Raw genomic sequence first — 14,229 nt, forward strand, 5'->3', positions numbered from 1 at the left:
TGAAAAGAACAGAAAAGCAAAGTCTCCACTTACAATTTAAATCCCAGGCAATTTGTTTAAAAATTCAGAATGGTTTAAAGCATAGGCCTAAATAGATATATGGATCATGACAAAACTCACTACTTAAACTGAACCAAGGAGGCCAAAAGACATTTTAGGGAAGATTGTGCAGTCTTTAGCAAAACTTAGCTTCTTTCAAACTGAGACATTTCAGTCCTCTTAAGTCATCAAAAACCTGATAAAGACAAAACATAGAAACTTTGCTTTTCTGCAAAGGTAAAGAAAACACATAATAATAATAGTAATAACATCTTTGTTTACAACTCCCTCTTTTTAATCTTTCATCTTTTTTTTTTTTTTTTACGATATGGTAGTCACCATACCGTACATCATTCACTTTTGATGTAGTGTCCCATGATTCATTGTTTGCATATAACAACCAGTGCTCCATGCAATACCTGCCCTTCTTAACACCCTTCACCGGTCTAACCCATTTCCCCACCGCCCTCCCCTCTACAACCCTCCTTTGCTTCCCTGGGTCCATGGTCTTTCACTTATTTGTGGAACATAAGGAATAGCAGGGAGATCCTTAGGAGAAGGAAGGGAAAAATGAAGGGGGGGGCACCAGAGGGGGAGATGAACCATGAGAGACTATGGACTCCGGGATACAACTCTTTCACATCAAGAGCAGACCAACAATCCAGGAAAATTTTGTCCTTTTAACAGAGAGAAAAAAAGCAAAATTTCAGACTTATACCATTGTACCTATAAAATCCATTCATTTCAATCTTAGTCCTGACCATAAATAAAAGTTTTTTCCGAAGTTGCGCTTCACAAACTTCCTACACCTTTCTTTTTCATTCAGATTTTGTCCTGAGACTTTTCTCTCTGAATAAACAGTCTTTATTTAGTACAAAATAACAAAATTGCTTTTTTTCTTTCCTGAACAAAAATGGATTCTCATTCCTTATAGTGCCCTTATAAAAATACAACTTAACCTTTCTTGCATACACAGTTGCTTCCCCTATCATTTCCAGCAATCTCAATGTACACTTAGCAGAATTTTAACTTTTACAAACCTTTGCCTCCACTGAAAACTAAGCAGTAACCAATCCCGAACTGTTATACCAGAATTCTTTAGATTGGCATTGTATTATTAAAATAACATATTAAAGGGGAACAATGAAGCAAAGAGAGAGTCCAGAAGGACAAAGATCAGAAAGGAAGGGAGCCAATATACAGAAACAGGGACTTTACAAGCAATACAATGGCAGTAAATTCACAGCTCTCAGTAGTTACTCTGAATGTAAATAGGCTCAATGGCCCAATCCAAAGACAGGAGCCTATCAGATTAGATGAAAGGCAAGACCCATCAACATGCTTTCTTTTTTTTTTTTTAAATGATGATATTTTTTATTATATTATGTTAGTCACCATACAGTACACCCCTAGTTTTTGATGTAATGTTCCAGGATTCATTACTTGCCTATAACACCCAGTGCACCATGCAATACAGGCTCCTCCTGTGGACTGGGCTGTGGTTTGCCAAGCCCTGATCTCCATCAGAGACCTCACCGGCCCCACCTTGCAGGTGTTCCCAGGCCTGCTCGCTCACTGCAAGACCCAGTGACCTGCCTGGGATGTTCCTGGAAACCTCTGCCCCTTAAATTCTCAGATTGTGATCGTAGCGTAAACCAAATCGGACAATGTGCTGTGCTCCGGATTTCAAAATGTTTTCTCAGAAGAGCCATTTTTATCATTCTCTGTCCCCATCAACCCCATATTTTGTAAGATCTTATCCACTTAGATTCAGAGTCACTCAAAGGCAACAGCAAATTCACAAACCACATTTAGTGGTGCTTGTTCTGGGCATCATGAGAGACAGTCATCAGCAGAGACTACTCAGGAGGCCAGGACAAGTACACATGATGGGGGGTTGGGAGGGAGAAGACGAACAGGGCAGGGGGAGAACGGGCTTCGGTCCCTGTGTTTTCATGTCACAGGTTAGATACGCAAATATTTCCAAAACCTCATTACTAATTTAAAACAAAAACAAAGACAAAAAATGTAGGACGCTTTCCAGCACTACGGAACTCTAAACAGATGATGGGACTGACCCAAGGTACAATTTCTTAGCTAAAAGGGCCTAGGTTGTTCCAGAACAAAATGTTGACCACAGTTCTCTTTCAGGGTGAGGGCTCTGAACCAGCGTAGTGGATTTTGATTTGGACGGTGGTACATTTACCTAAAAGCCTACGAGCAGGAAGCGGTTGGCAGTGAAGTCTTGGCGTGGTTGGTGTGCGGCAGTCTGGACTTCTTTGTCTAAGCAGGTGCCGGGGCCCTCCACCTCTGGTTTTTCTGTGGACGTCTGGGTGGACAGGCCCCCACTGGAGGGACCAGTTCTGGCTTGAGGTGTCCTGAGCTGATTGTGCTGGGGACAACAGGAGTCTGCAGACGGCTTCCCCGCCCACTTCTCACTTACACCTCAAAACAGCTTAGTGTGGTATTATAAAAAATTAACAAATTGGAGAGCAGCAGCAATCCTCCCAAGACGACACGGCTAGGTCACAGCCCACCCGCTTCAATTCACGTCTGTGACCAGCGCCCAGGATGCCCGGAGAGGATAGGCACTGGGGAGGGGGGCAGTCAGCCTTGATGCCCTGGCATCATTTTCCTCTTCTGTTTGAGAAGATACACTGTGTGCGTGGTGACAAATTCAGACCGTGCCAAGGCTGGAGGTAACCAATGTTACCGAGTTCTTGTCCATCGTTCCAGAGGTGGTCTTTACACATCCTGAGTGTGTGTGTGTATGTGTGCATTTACACACATGTGTGCACACACTGGACAGAGCACCCTTCTTTTTCCTCCTAAGGGCATAACTTGAGGCTTGCTCTGTGCCTACTGATGTTACTTCAGCTCACACGTACAAACAGCTGTGTAGGTTCCAGCGTGTGGACACGGCAGATTTCATTTCCTGTCTCGGGGGGACTGGGGACATCCGTGCTACAGGTGGCACTGGGCCAGAAGGGCCTTGTGTCCAGGCCCACGCGGGAGCCGCGTGGCCCTACTGAGGTGGATGATGAACCTCTCTAGCAGACATGTCCATGGAGGCCTTCTGAGGGGCTTGTTTGGGTCTCTGTCTGGCTTCTGTCACACCTCATCTCTGGAGCAGCCAGTCCCTAATCTTTTGGCCCTGAACGTTCTTGGAAAAAATGTTCCCTAAGACAGAGGGAGCACAGGACTCCCAGCTGTAGGCTCTGGGCTTCGCCCAGCGGAATGTGATTTTGTTCTTGGGCTCTCCTTAGGGACCCCAATGGGCCCCCCAAGTCATCAGGGTGATTATGACGTCCGCTGGATGTCTCAAAAATATGCATTTTTTACCTGGCTCCCATTCAACTCCATAACGTAGTGGTTTGCTCAATGACTGTAGAGTATGGTCTCATCTGAGGAGAAGCAGGACATTTTAAGACCGCAGAGCCCAAAATTAACAGCCTGGAATTTTGGCCCATGCTCTCTGTTGACTGACTTAAGCCATTACACGGAAAGACGCTTTGGCAAATCCTGAACTACTTGTACAAGAGAAGCCACAGACATGATCAGACCATTTAACAAGAGGCATCTGGCCAACCGAACATTTTAGGAAATGGTCTCTACCATTAGTAGGATTGCAAACCCTTCCACACAACCCAAACACAGTGACTGAGAACAGTTCCACCTCGACACAGAACCAAACCCTTAAAACCCACTACGAACATCACAGAAGCTGGCAACCACTGCATCAAATTACGGTTTTCTGGGTTAACATGCTGAGGCCTTGTCACCAACCTCCAAACCTCTTCTCGCTTTGCCTTTTCATGGTGCTGTGGGGCTTGGTGCCTGAGGTAAGAACCAGGGTGAACAGAGCCTGGGCAGAATCACCTCAGATGCTCAGGAGGTGGAGGCCAAGGGGTCAAGGGTCAGCTCAGGCCCTCTGGCTTCTCTCTCCTACAGGCAGACGTCCCGTAAGGTGCACTGGCGGGGCTGACAGGGGACGCCCCGGCCTGCTGGTCGGGGTCAGAGCTGCGGCTGTGAGCAGGAGGGCCAACAAGCTGGAAGGTGAGTGGGCAGGAAGGCCCTGGCTCGGAGTGCTCATGGGCATGAGTCAACACCAAATACTCTGGCAGGGTGCACGTAGCAATGCTGACCTCCAGAGCTGGGCCCCCAACAGGCTGTGACCATTTAGAATCAGTTTATGATTTTCAATGAGTCTTTTCTTTTTTTTTTTCCCCAAAATACCTCAATTTACAAAAAGCACACATTGGGCTTCCATCCATAGCTGACAGCAAATAAGCGACTGCCTTGGTTGGAGAATCTTTTCTGGAACGACGCACCGTTTGTCTTATCCATAAGCCCTGTGCCACCATCTTCCTGCTGAGCCCAGGCAGCAGTGTGGGTGCTACTCCCCGGCCTGAGGGCTCTAACCCGGGCTGGGCTCCTGAAGCCTCTGCAGCCCCACAAGCTGGACCCTTTTGGGATGCCACACTGCCATCCCTCAGAGCTCAGTCCCTAGAGCGAGGAGGGTCACCCCCCTGCCCTCAGGTGCAAGAAGCAGGGTTCTCCGCCGCATGGAGGTTTAGGGTCTCAGGCTAACCTATGCAAATGGAACTCATGCACAGAACCACCGGAGCTTGCCCCGTTCGCAGGAACAGTTTGGGAAACTGACAAAAAAACAGGCGATCTCTCAGAAGGCAAGCAGAGATGCTTCCAGCTTGCCCGTCTGCAGCTGGAGACTCACGCTGCCAGGAGGCAGCAGCCACACCACCCCCGGGGCCTAGGCTGGGCACTTGTGGCCTGGCAAGCTGCCATGTAGTGTGTGGCCTTGAGGAGAGATGATGCCGCAGAGGCGGTGAGGGCGCAGGTGTGCAGGGAAAGGCAGCCAATGTGTGAACGACCCCTCTGCATAATCTTGGCCAGGGGACGCAGCTCTGCTCAGAGGCGCTTTTGCAAGGGTTGCGCCAGAGGCTCAAGCCCCCAAGAGGGGCTCAGGTCCCCATTATCCTGTGGATGGGGTACCAGTGAAGGAGAAGAGGACCCAGAGCCCCAGGTTCCTTCAGTGGAATCCTAACTGGTAGAGACGTAGGGCCCCACCGTTTCTGTGCCCACTGATGTTCACTCTGGGCCTTCTGAGGCTGGGCGCTGTAGGACTCAGGGTGCAGGAATCCCCCAGTGTGTTGTGTTCCTCTCCTGCCCCTTCCCTGACCCCAGTGCTGTCCTCAAGGAGTAAGGAACTGCATTCAGGACTCCGAGGCTGGGACTCTCACCCATGCTGCTTTTCCAGCCTGGGGCAGTTCACCTGGCTGGTGAGCCGAGTCTCATTGCCAGGCAGCGGGCATGAACATGGCGCTCTGCGCGGTGACCACATTGTGCAGGTGTGGCCTTGCCTCCCTATGTGCCACTACCTTGTACCTGTACCGGGCTTGCCTGCCCACGGCCTGCTGCTTCCACAAGTTGTAGTAAGTAGGGTGAGGAGTAGTGGCGCCTGGAGCTTAGCAGCCTCGACGACAAGCACCTCCATGGGCACACTAGCCGGGCTCTCACCAGTGATGTCGTACGCCATCCGGATGAGCTCATAGTGCCGCTATTTCTTCACACCTACAGGTGGAAGGAAACAGGGGTCAGCTGGCCCAGGACCACCTCCCTCTCTTGGAACCACACCGAGGGGCTGCGGGGCAGGCCGTGGGTGTCACCAGAGGGTCGCTGGAACGTTCTCCTCCTCCTTCCCTGACCCCAACGTAACAGCCACCCTGCGCTGCAGTGCACCCCTCCCACTCTCCGCTCACGGGAAAGGTGGCAGCAGGCCACCTATAAGGCCACCTTAACTAACACTTCAATAAAAATCTGAAAAGAAATAACAAAGAAAAACCTTACGGACAATACATTTAGAGCAACGTCTCTTTACTGAAAAAACCCACGTAATAAGCAGACTGCCCAGTTCAGACCCACGTTGGCCAAGCGTCCACTGCAATACTGGAAATCCTAGCCAGAGCAATTACACAAGAAAACTAAATCAATAAAAGGCATCCAAACTGGAAACCAAGAAGTGAAGGTCACTCTTTTCAGATGACATGATATTATATGTAGAAAACCCTAAACACAACCACAAAAAAAAAACTATTGAACAAATTCAGTAAAGTGGCAGGGTATAAAATGCATAAAAATCTGTGCTCCCTCGTTTCAAACTCTATTACAAAGCTCTACTGATTGCTGGCATATTGGCATCAAAGCAGACACACAGATCAACAGAACAGAAGACAGAGCCCAGAAGTAAACCCACACTTCTACGGTCCAGTACTTTATGACCAAGGAGCCAAGAATATGCAAGGGGGAAAGGACAGTCCCTTTACTAAGCGGTGCTGGAAAAACCGAACAGACCCATGCAAAAGAATGAATCCGTACCACTATCTTACACTCGACACAAACATTAACTCAAAATGAATTCAAGACCTGAAACCTTACAACTCTTAGCAGGAAACATAGGGACAAAGCTGCCCTACGTACTACTCAGGCGTGATTTTTTTTTTTTTTTGGATCATGTTCCAAAAGCCAAGGCAGTAAAAGCAAAAGTAAATAAGCGAAGCTACAAGAAACTAAAAAACTCCTGCCCAACCATGAAAATCACCAACTAAATAAAGAGGCAACCTACCGCCTGGGAGAAAAGACTTGCTACTCATAAATCTCATAAAAGGTGACTTTCCAATATATAGAATGAATTCCTACAACTCAATCACAACAACAACAAAAAACAAAGTGGAAGGATTTTCCAAACGGACATTATGCAGAGCAGACACAGAGACGTCAACAGTTCCGTGCAAAGATGCTCCACATCAATAATCATCAGGGAAATGCAAATCGAAACAACACTGAGGTATCGCCTCACGCTGCTTAGAAGGTTCAGTATCAAAAAGACAGAAATAACAAACGTTAGCTAAGATGTGAAGGAAAGGGATCCCTGGTGCACTGTTGGTGGGTACAGAAGTAGGTGCACACGCTGTGGAAAACCGTATGCAGCCTCCGCAAACAAAAGAAAAATTAAAAAGAGAACTATCCTACAATCCAGTAACTTCTCTTCTTAGCTTTTAACGGAACAAAATGAAAACACCTATTTGAAAACATATTTATACCTGCATCTTCATTGCAGCATTAACCATATGTAACTAATTTAACATATAAAGCATCATATTGAAGTATACAATATATAAAACATCTATAAAATAAATTATAATACAAAACTGTATATACATAACTTAGAGGACCCAAGAGAGAAGAATAACCTACAAGACCATGTCCGTGGAGAAACAGATCCAGAAAGAGCCCCTTCCAACCCAACCCATCTCCCCACCACCCAAGCAACAGCCTTTCCTGCTGTGGCCACCGCTGAACATACGGCCCATGCCCTCTCCCATCTCTGCCTAGGACCATACGGCTGCTGCCCTCGCCACCCATGACAACTCACAATCCTCGCCCTCACCGCCGCCTGGGACTCAGAGCCCTAACCAACCATGCCATCCTCTTCCCCGCCAGGGAACCCACGACTCCACGGCCCTTGACGTCACTGCACACCTACAATGCAGGTGCCGCTGCCACCAGGGCCCCTGACCTCACTGACGCGCAACCACCGTCGCCACGGAAACCAACACCCGCGCCACAGCACGACCACGGAACTCCCCGCCGCTGCCCTCACCACCCTCACCGCCCCTTGCGTCGCAGCCCATGCCACTTGGGAACTCACCGTCGCCCTCGTTGCCGCTGCCTCCACAGCCGCCGCAGCCGCCTCCAGCGCCGAGGCCGAATCTGTGGATGCCGCCTCCAGCGATGCCTCTAGCGACGCCACCTTCAATGCCGGAGGCGGCGCACCACTGACGTCAAAGGGAGGCGCCGCCGCCAGCGCCGCCGAGGCTGGGGCTGCCTCCAACACCGAGACCTCTTCAGTCGACGCCCCTCCAATACAGCAGCCTCTGCTGCCTCCAGGGACGCCGCCGCTCTCGCTGACTCCCTCGAAGCCCAGGACACCTCCAATGCTGCCGCCGATGACACGATCAACGCTGCCGAAGACTCCACCGCTGCCAACACGTCCGCACTGGAGTCCGCGCAGCACCGAAGTGAGAAGCGACCAGCCTGCGGGGCTCCGCCCCCAGCCTGCGGGGCTCCGCCCCCAGCCTGCGGGGCTCCGCCCCCAGCCTGCGGGGCTCCGCCCCCAGCCTGCGGGGCTCCGCCCCCAGCCTGCGGGGCTCCGCCCCCAGCCTGCGGGGCTCCGCCCCCAGCCTGCGGGGCTCCGCCCCCAGCCTGCGGGGCTCCGCCCCCAGCCTGCGGGGCTCCGCCCCCAGCCTGCGGGGCTTCCATAGTCGCCCCTGCTGCTTCCTGTGCCAGGGGCACTGCCTCCAGAAACAGCGGTGCCCCGGGAGCTTCCAGCAGGGGCGCTGCAGCGGGCACCTCTGGCAGGCACGCTGCATCTTGTGGTCGCCCCTGCTGCCTCCAGCGAGAAGGGCGCCTCCTCCACTGCGGCGGGCACCGGTCCCAGGAAGGATGCTGATGCACGAGCCGCCTCCAGTAAGAGCAAAGCCTCCTGCAGCTCCTGCAAGGGAGCCGCCTCCATTGTTGTCTCAGTGGTCGCTGTAGGCCTCCAGCCCAGTGGGCACTGCCGCTGGTGCCTGCAGCAGGGGCGCTGCATCCGTGGACGACCCTGCTGTCTCCAGTGGGGGGGGGGGACTCGGACCCACCTCCAGCAGGGGGTCACTCCCTGCATGTCCCTGCTCCCTTCACTACTGCGGAGGCCGACTCCAGCCTGCAGGTGCTGCCTCTTGCATGTGGGCTCCGCCTCCAGCAAGTCGCCGCCACCACTTTTAACTCTCATTTTAAGTTGCAAACAGTCTCAACTCAGCCGACAATGAACAGTATGAAAATGCCTTTTTTTCTTTCCTAACCAAGCTGTGGTTAAATATGTGAAGAGATTGTTGATTTTCTTTTTCCATGCTTATTTCCCCTTCACTACAAAATGCCATTTTCACATTCCTGGTAAAAGCCTGGAGAGGGACCAGAGGTAGGGATACAAGAAAGTTCTTTATTGACTGCTATTTTTCATTCTGATTTGTGATCTCAGGGCCTGACCAAAATGTAAATCTGTCTCCCCTAAGGTCTTCAGAGAACTTAACAATACTGTTGCTCTTTTCACTGTTACTCCCCTAGAACAGGATGTATGCGGTTTTTATATCTATTTGTTGGTGATTGTCCCTCAGGATCAGATGATCACCAGTCAAGCTCGACCTAAGTGATTCCCACGTAGTGCCTTCCTCTCTCCCGGAGGTTGTCTTTGGACCCTAGGAACCTCTAAGGCAAACTTTACCTTACATTCCGCGGAAGTTCAGTTACTTCACAACAAAGTCTTGTGCCCCTCCCCCCTTCTATCTGTGTATCTTTCCTGCTGTCTGAGGAAACAGGCTCTTGCCTTCAGGCTCCTCAGCCGTATGTCAGATGCGAGTATGCCCCCCAAAATCCAAAGGATATATATTCAGCTCTTCTATTGATCCCGCGGAAACCCAACCTCTTATCTTGGAGACAAGAGCATCCTACCCATTCCCCTTGCTTTTGTTGGAAGGTTGGATAGGCAAGTATTAATGAACATAAAGAGGATTCAGACAATCCTCTTTACAAATTCTATTTCCCCTTAGTTTCAGGGTGAAGGATCCCCCTCCTCTGGGCTCTCCGACGATCTTACGTCCTAAGTGTGTTAGTTTAACAAGTATTGCATGGACTTTCATTCCCCCCATCCCTGGAGATAAACCAGACCATCAATGATTTCATTTAATTTCAAATCCCCGTATCGACTTTCAATAAAGTTCTACAATTCTGACACCAGTTGCAATGTGTTTCTTCCACGTGACAAGCAAGTCTTTGACACCACCCGCATGTCCTTTTCTGACACGACCTATCTGGAGATAGTGTCAGCTTGCACAGCTCAGTCCCACCACACTGGACCCCCAGCACCCTTCAGATGCCCATCACAAGTCCAGTTTGCCACCTGTGCTTGACTAGCCACAGATGGAAGGTTCCAACCACTGCCTCCTTAGGCTCAATTAATTTGTTACAGTGGCTCACAAAATTCAGACAAACATTTCACTTACAAACCTACCGGTTTATTATAAAAGGATACAACTCAGGAAGAGTAAGAGAGAAGATCTGCGTAGGGCCAAGTACGGGGAAAGGGGTATGGATCGAGTTTCCATGCCCCGTTCCAGAGCGCCACTCTCCCAGCACCTCCAATGTTCACCAACCCAGAAGCTCTCAGAACCCGTCCTTCAGGGTATTTGTGGAGGCTTCATCACATGGGCATGATTTTATGATTTCATGACAATCATTGTTCTCCAGCCCCTCTCCCCTCCCAGGAGGTGGAGGGCGGGCCTGAAAGTTCCCACCCAATAATCAAGTGGTTGGTTCCTCTGGCAGGCAACCAGCCCCCTCCTCAGTCCCAAAGTCTCTCATTAACACAGCAAACAAAAGATACCCCATCACCCTCCACACTTAGGAATTCCAAGGGCTTTAAGGAGCTTTGCTGCAGAAACGGGGTAAGATCACATCTATATTATAAATCACAACACCGCAAGTTCATGACTCAGTGCTGGACAGTAATACAGCATGGATATTTAAATGATAGGTTCATTTTTATGTTGATAACCGAAAAGGAGCTTCTCAAAGAGCAAATGTTTAAAATTCATCAAATGAAATGACTTTCTGAAAACCAAAATCTTTTACTAAAGTTTTTTCCATTTACAGAACAGTTTCTGCAGCTCTGAACCTAATTCTTACCAAAAAGGGGATTAATAAATGTTGGGATCTGGGGGGAAAAGTGACCTCCTAATGTTAGAGCTCAGGGATAGCACTGGAAGGAAGATGAGTCAATGCTCAGGATGTATTCCTTGGCCTAGACTTCAGGAAGGCAGAATATACAAGGAGAAAAGAAAACAGACAGGTAGAAGAGTCTCTCAGAGCCTGCATTTGCAAACGGGAAGGCCCTTTCCTACATGGATTCCTTGGTTTCATCAACAAGTATTTATCAAGTGTCCAACTAATCAGCAGCGAGGATATTTATAAACAATTACACGATGGAGTCCCTCTTTTCGGACGTTCCTAGTCTAGTGGGGAAGACAGACATTCCAAGAGCCCTTTGGAGAAAATGGGGAGGCTCTATTAACCAGCAGAGCTTCTTTTTCCCTCGGGAATTCTGGGCCCTTGGCTGAAATCCTCACCTGGATCCTCTGTGTGGTTGGCCCATCCTCACTTAATACTGCTCCTCCATCCCTAGCCTCAATCCCACTTCCCTCTTGTACATTCCTCACAGCACCTGCTATTACATGAAAGCGTGTGCTTCTGTCTAAAGCTTACAGTAGAAGCCATGAGAAAGGGATCTTGTTTATTTTGTTCAAGGCCGCTTGCCCTGAGACTAGAAGAACGCCTGGCAAATTCATATATTCATTCACCGTATGTTTAAAGCATCTACTAGTGCCAGGCACTGACCCGGGCAGAGATCGGGAAGCGGAAATTCCCCCTCCTCGTGGAGCTTCCATTCAAGTACCATAAAGACAATGACTATGATGGAGCGCTTTCTTTGGAGAAACTCCACAACACTGAATCCTAACAGCAACTCTGAGACAGGTAGGATTATAATCCTTGCATTACAGGCAAGGAAACCTGGACCCAAGAGGTCAAGTGACTTGCCTAAGGAGAAGGGGCAGGGTTAAGATGCGCACCCAGGGAGTCTGGCCCTAGAGCTCAGTGTCTTACTAATCTGCTAGAACGCCTCTTGCTTACATACCCACAGTATGTGTGCAATAAGTATTGTTGGAAAATGGCTGGAAGCCTACGGAGAACCAAAGGAAGACAAGGACATCATTATGGAGGTACAGGGTAGATGATGTGGGCTGAGGGGGAGGTTAAGGAGCTTCATAGAGAAAGGGACATGGCCGATTCTTGAAGGCCTGGAGTGCAAAGGGTGGGAATACAGGGAGGGTGTGAATGCAAACAACAGACACAGCAACACTTAGTGTGACTGGACCATAAGGGGGTTGGAGAGAGGGCACCAAATTCATATAGTGATGGTAAAGAGCCTCGTACGCCCTGTTAGATAGTTTGAACTTGGTCCCGAAAGTACTCAACACAGAGACCTGAGGTGGCTGAAATGGAATCGCCGAGAAGCTCAGATTTAAAAGACCACGGACAAACCAGGAGCAAAAGGTGTTAAGCCAGAACCAGAATAGAGGAGCGCCATATTCTCTTCCAACTGTGTGATTTCTTTACAGATCTCAGCACCTCTATAACTGTGGATTAAACGAAGTTCTCAAATCCCCTCTTCCACTTACGCATGACCTCAGGGACCTCAATAAGATCTAACGGCACTGAATTCATGATGACGTTCCAAGGTTTGAGATGATTACCTCATTAACCTTTTGGACACGTTTTCGAGAAGATGGCTTTTCTTCTTATCACAGAGACAGAAAACAAGCAGATCAAGATCCTTCCCCAGATGGTAGGTAAGTGGTGATCTCACAAAAGAAGGGGAGGATTGGAGTGTCTCCAGGGCTCCAAGGAAAGCACTTAGGGAGGTGAGACTGCAACTTATATGGAAACTTTCTTCATCGGCAAGACCGGATCTGCCTGTGCTAGGACCAGGGCCTTGGCTATAGAACACCCAGCACCGTGGTGACAGCTGCTACATGCTCACTAAATGGGGGGTACCTCGATTTATGCGGTAAACCTGCACTAACGCACGATTCTGCCAACAGAAGCAACCTCTGGTTCAGAGTTTTTGTGTGGGGCGAGGACTTGCAGAACTTTCTACATCTGTCCTACTAAGGTCTTTTCCCCAAAGAACCAACTGTGTATTTTCTTTTTAAGGACCTGTCTCCAATGTCACAGCCAAGAAGAAGGTATCTTTTCCCCTCAGATGTAAAGACAGAAACCACCAAAAGAGGACATCCAAATAAAGGCCTGAACCTCAACCCTGGCGGGAGGTTCAGAACCAAGACAACTTACCACTGTGATGCAAAACCACCGGGGAGATGACAGGGTGGACCATTCTTGTGCCTATCTCACTGGAACCGGCGGCGAAGACGCAGAGGTCAGACGCGTTGCATCCTACCCGCCAGGCCAAGGAATGTGAGCCAAGAAGAACCGTCTGTAAAACAAGTACAGCTTTGAGTTCAGGTCTTAGGGATTGCACTCTGGGAGACACAGAGTCACCCCCAAACCGAAAGTGTGCTCCACACTGCCAGCAGGGAGTGCAGGCTCAAAGAGGTCAAAATCACAGGGTCGCACAAGCTGGGAAAGAATTAGGATTGCTGCGAGCAGACCTTAAACTAATGCATGGTTGGCGGTTTGGCTACCAGGTGTTCCATGATGTCTATTTCAGACCAAAGCAGGAGGATGGGGTCCTGGAGGTGGCCCAGAGGTCAGTGATCATTTGCAACTACTGACAAAAGTCCAACGTTCATGCTGCTCCCAGAACCTAAACAGAAGATGTGCATCAACCCTATTTCAACTACATTTTGCAGGACTATCTTAGCAATGCTTACTCCTCCTGGAATCTTCTTTCACATTGGAAATGTGTTCTCATTCATCAACCCCTGGATCTTCCATTTTATGGAACTGAAACAGGAGATGTGCATAAACCCTACCTCCTCCATGTCTTTTCAACTCTATGTGAGTGACTCTCTCAGTCTTTCTTCCTTCTTTCACAACTCTATTTTTAATAGCATCTTAGCAGTATTTCATTCTTAAAGAGAAATCGGTGAGGTTCAACAGGCAAATTGCATTAACACTTGTTGAAAGTAAGCCCTGATCTTTGCCATCTCTAAAGTCTCTATTTGGCTGAAATCGGCCTGGGGTCTTTTCTTGTGAAGATTTGCCTCTCACAGACACCTGAAGTCAAAACACTCATCACCACAAAATGCAAATTTAAATTTCGGAGGAGATTTAAAGGGGTTTAAATCCTAACCAGCATTTATGATACTGACCCAAGGTGCAAGCACTCGAACCACCAGCTTCTAGGGGATTCCAAGATTACTTTGGGTGGCATTCCGATAGGATTTGCCCAATCAGAAAACACTGTCAGTGTCAAAAGTGATGTCTCCAACCTAACTTGCAAGATAAATGGTTTCATAGCTGAAGGGGACCCATTTTGAGGCACAGAAATATCAGGCG

At 49.1% G+C, this 14,229-nt stretch overlaps 1 long non-coding RNA gene across 6 annotated transcripts in view; it reads right to left on the reverse strand.

Annotated features, from left to right (window-relative positions):
• LOC148107261 (uncharacterized) overlaps positions 1 to 14,229 on the reverse strand; it is a 45,814-nt gene that overhangs the window by 16,748 nt on the left and 14,837 nt on the right. For 5 of the 6 annotated variants that reach the window (XR_015722784.1, XR_015722785.1, XR_015722786.1 and 2 more), the window contains one exon: positions 13,063 to 13,534. This is a non-coding gene — a long non-coding RNA (uncharacterized LOC148107261). The remainder of the gene's footprint in view (positions 1 to 13,062; positions 13,535 to 14,229) is intronic. The other variant, XR_015722782.1, reaches the window with a different exon arrangement.

The sequence above is a fragment of the Ursus americanus genome, chromosome 33 (genome assembly GCF_024610735.1).
Source record: "Ursus americanus isolate L20-20 chromosome 33, mUrsAme1.1.p, whole genome shotgun sequence".
Lineage (NCBI taxonomy): Eukaryota > Metazoa > Chordata > Mammalia > Carnivora > Ursidae > Ursus > Ursus americanus.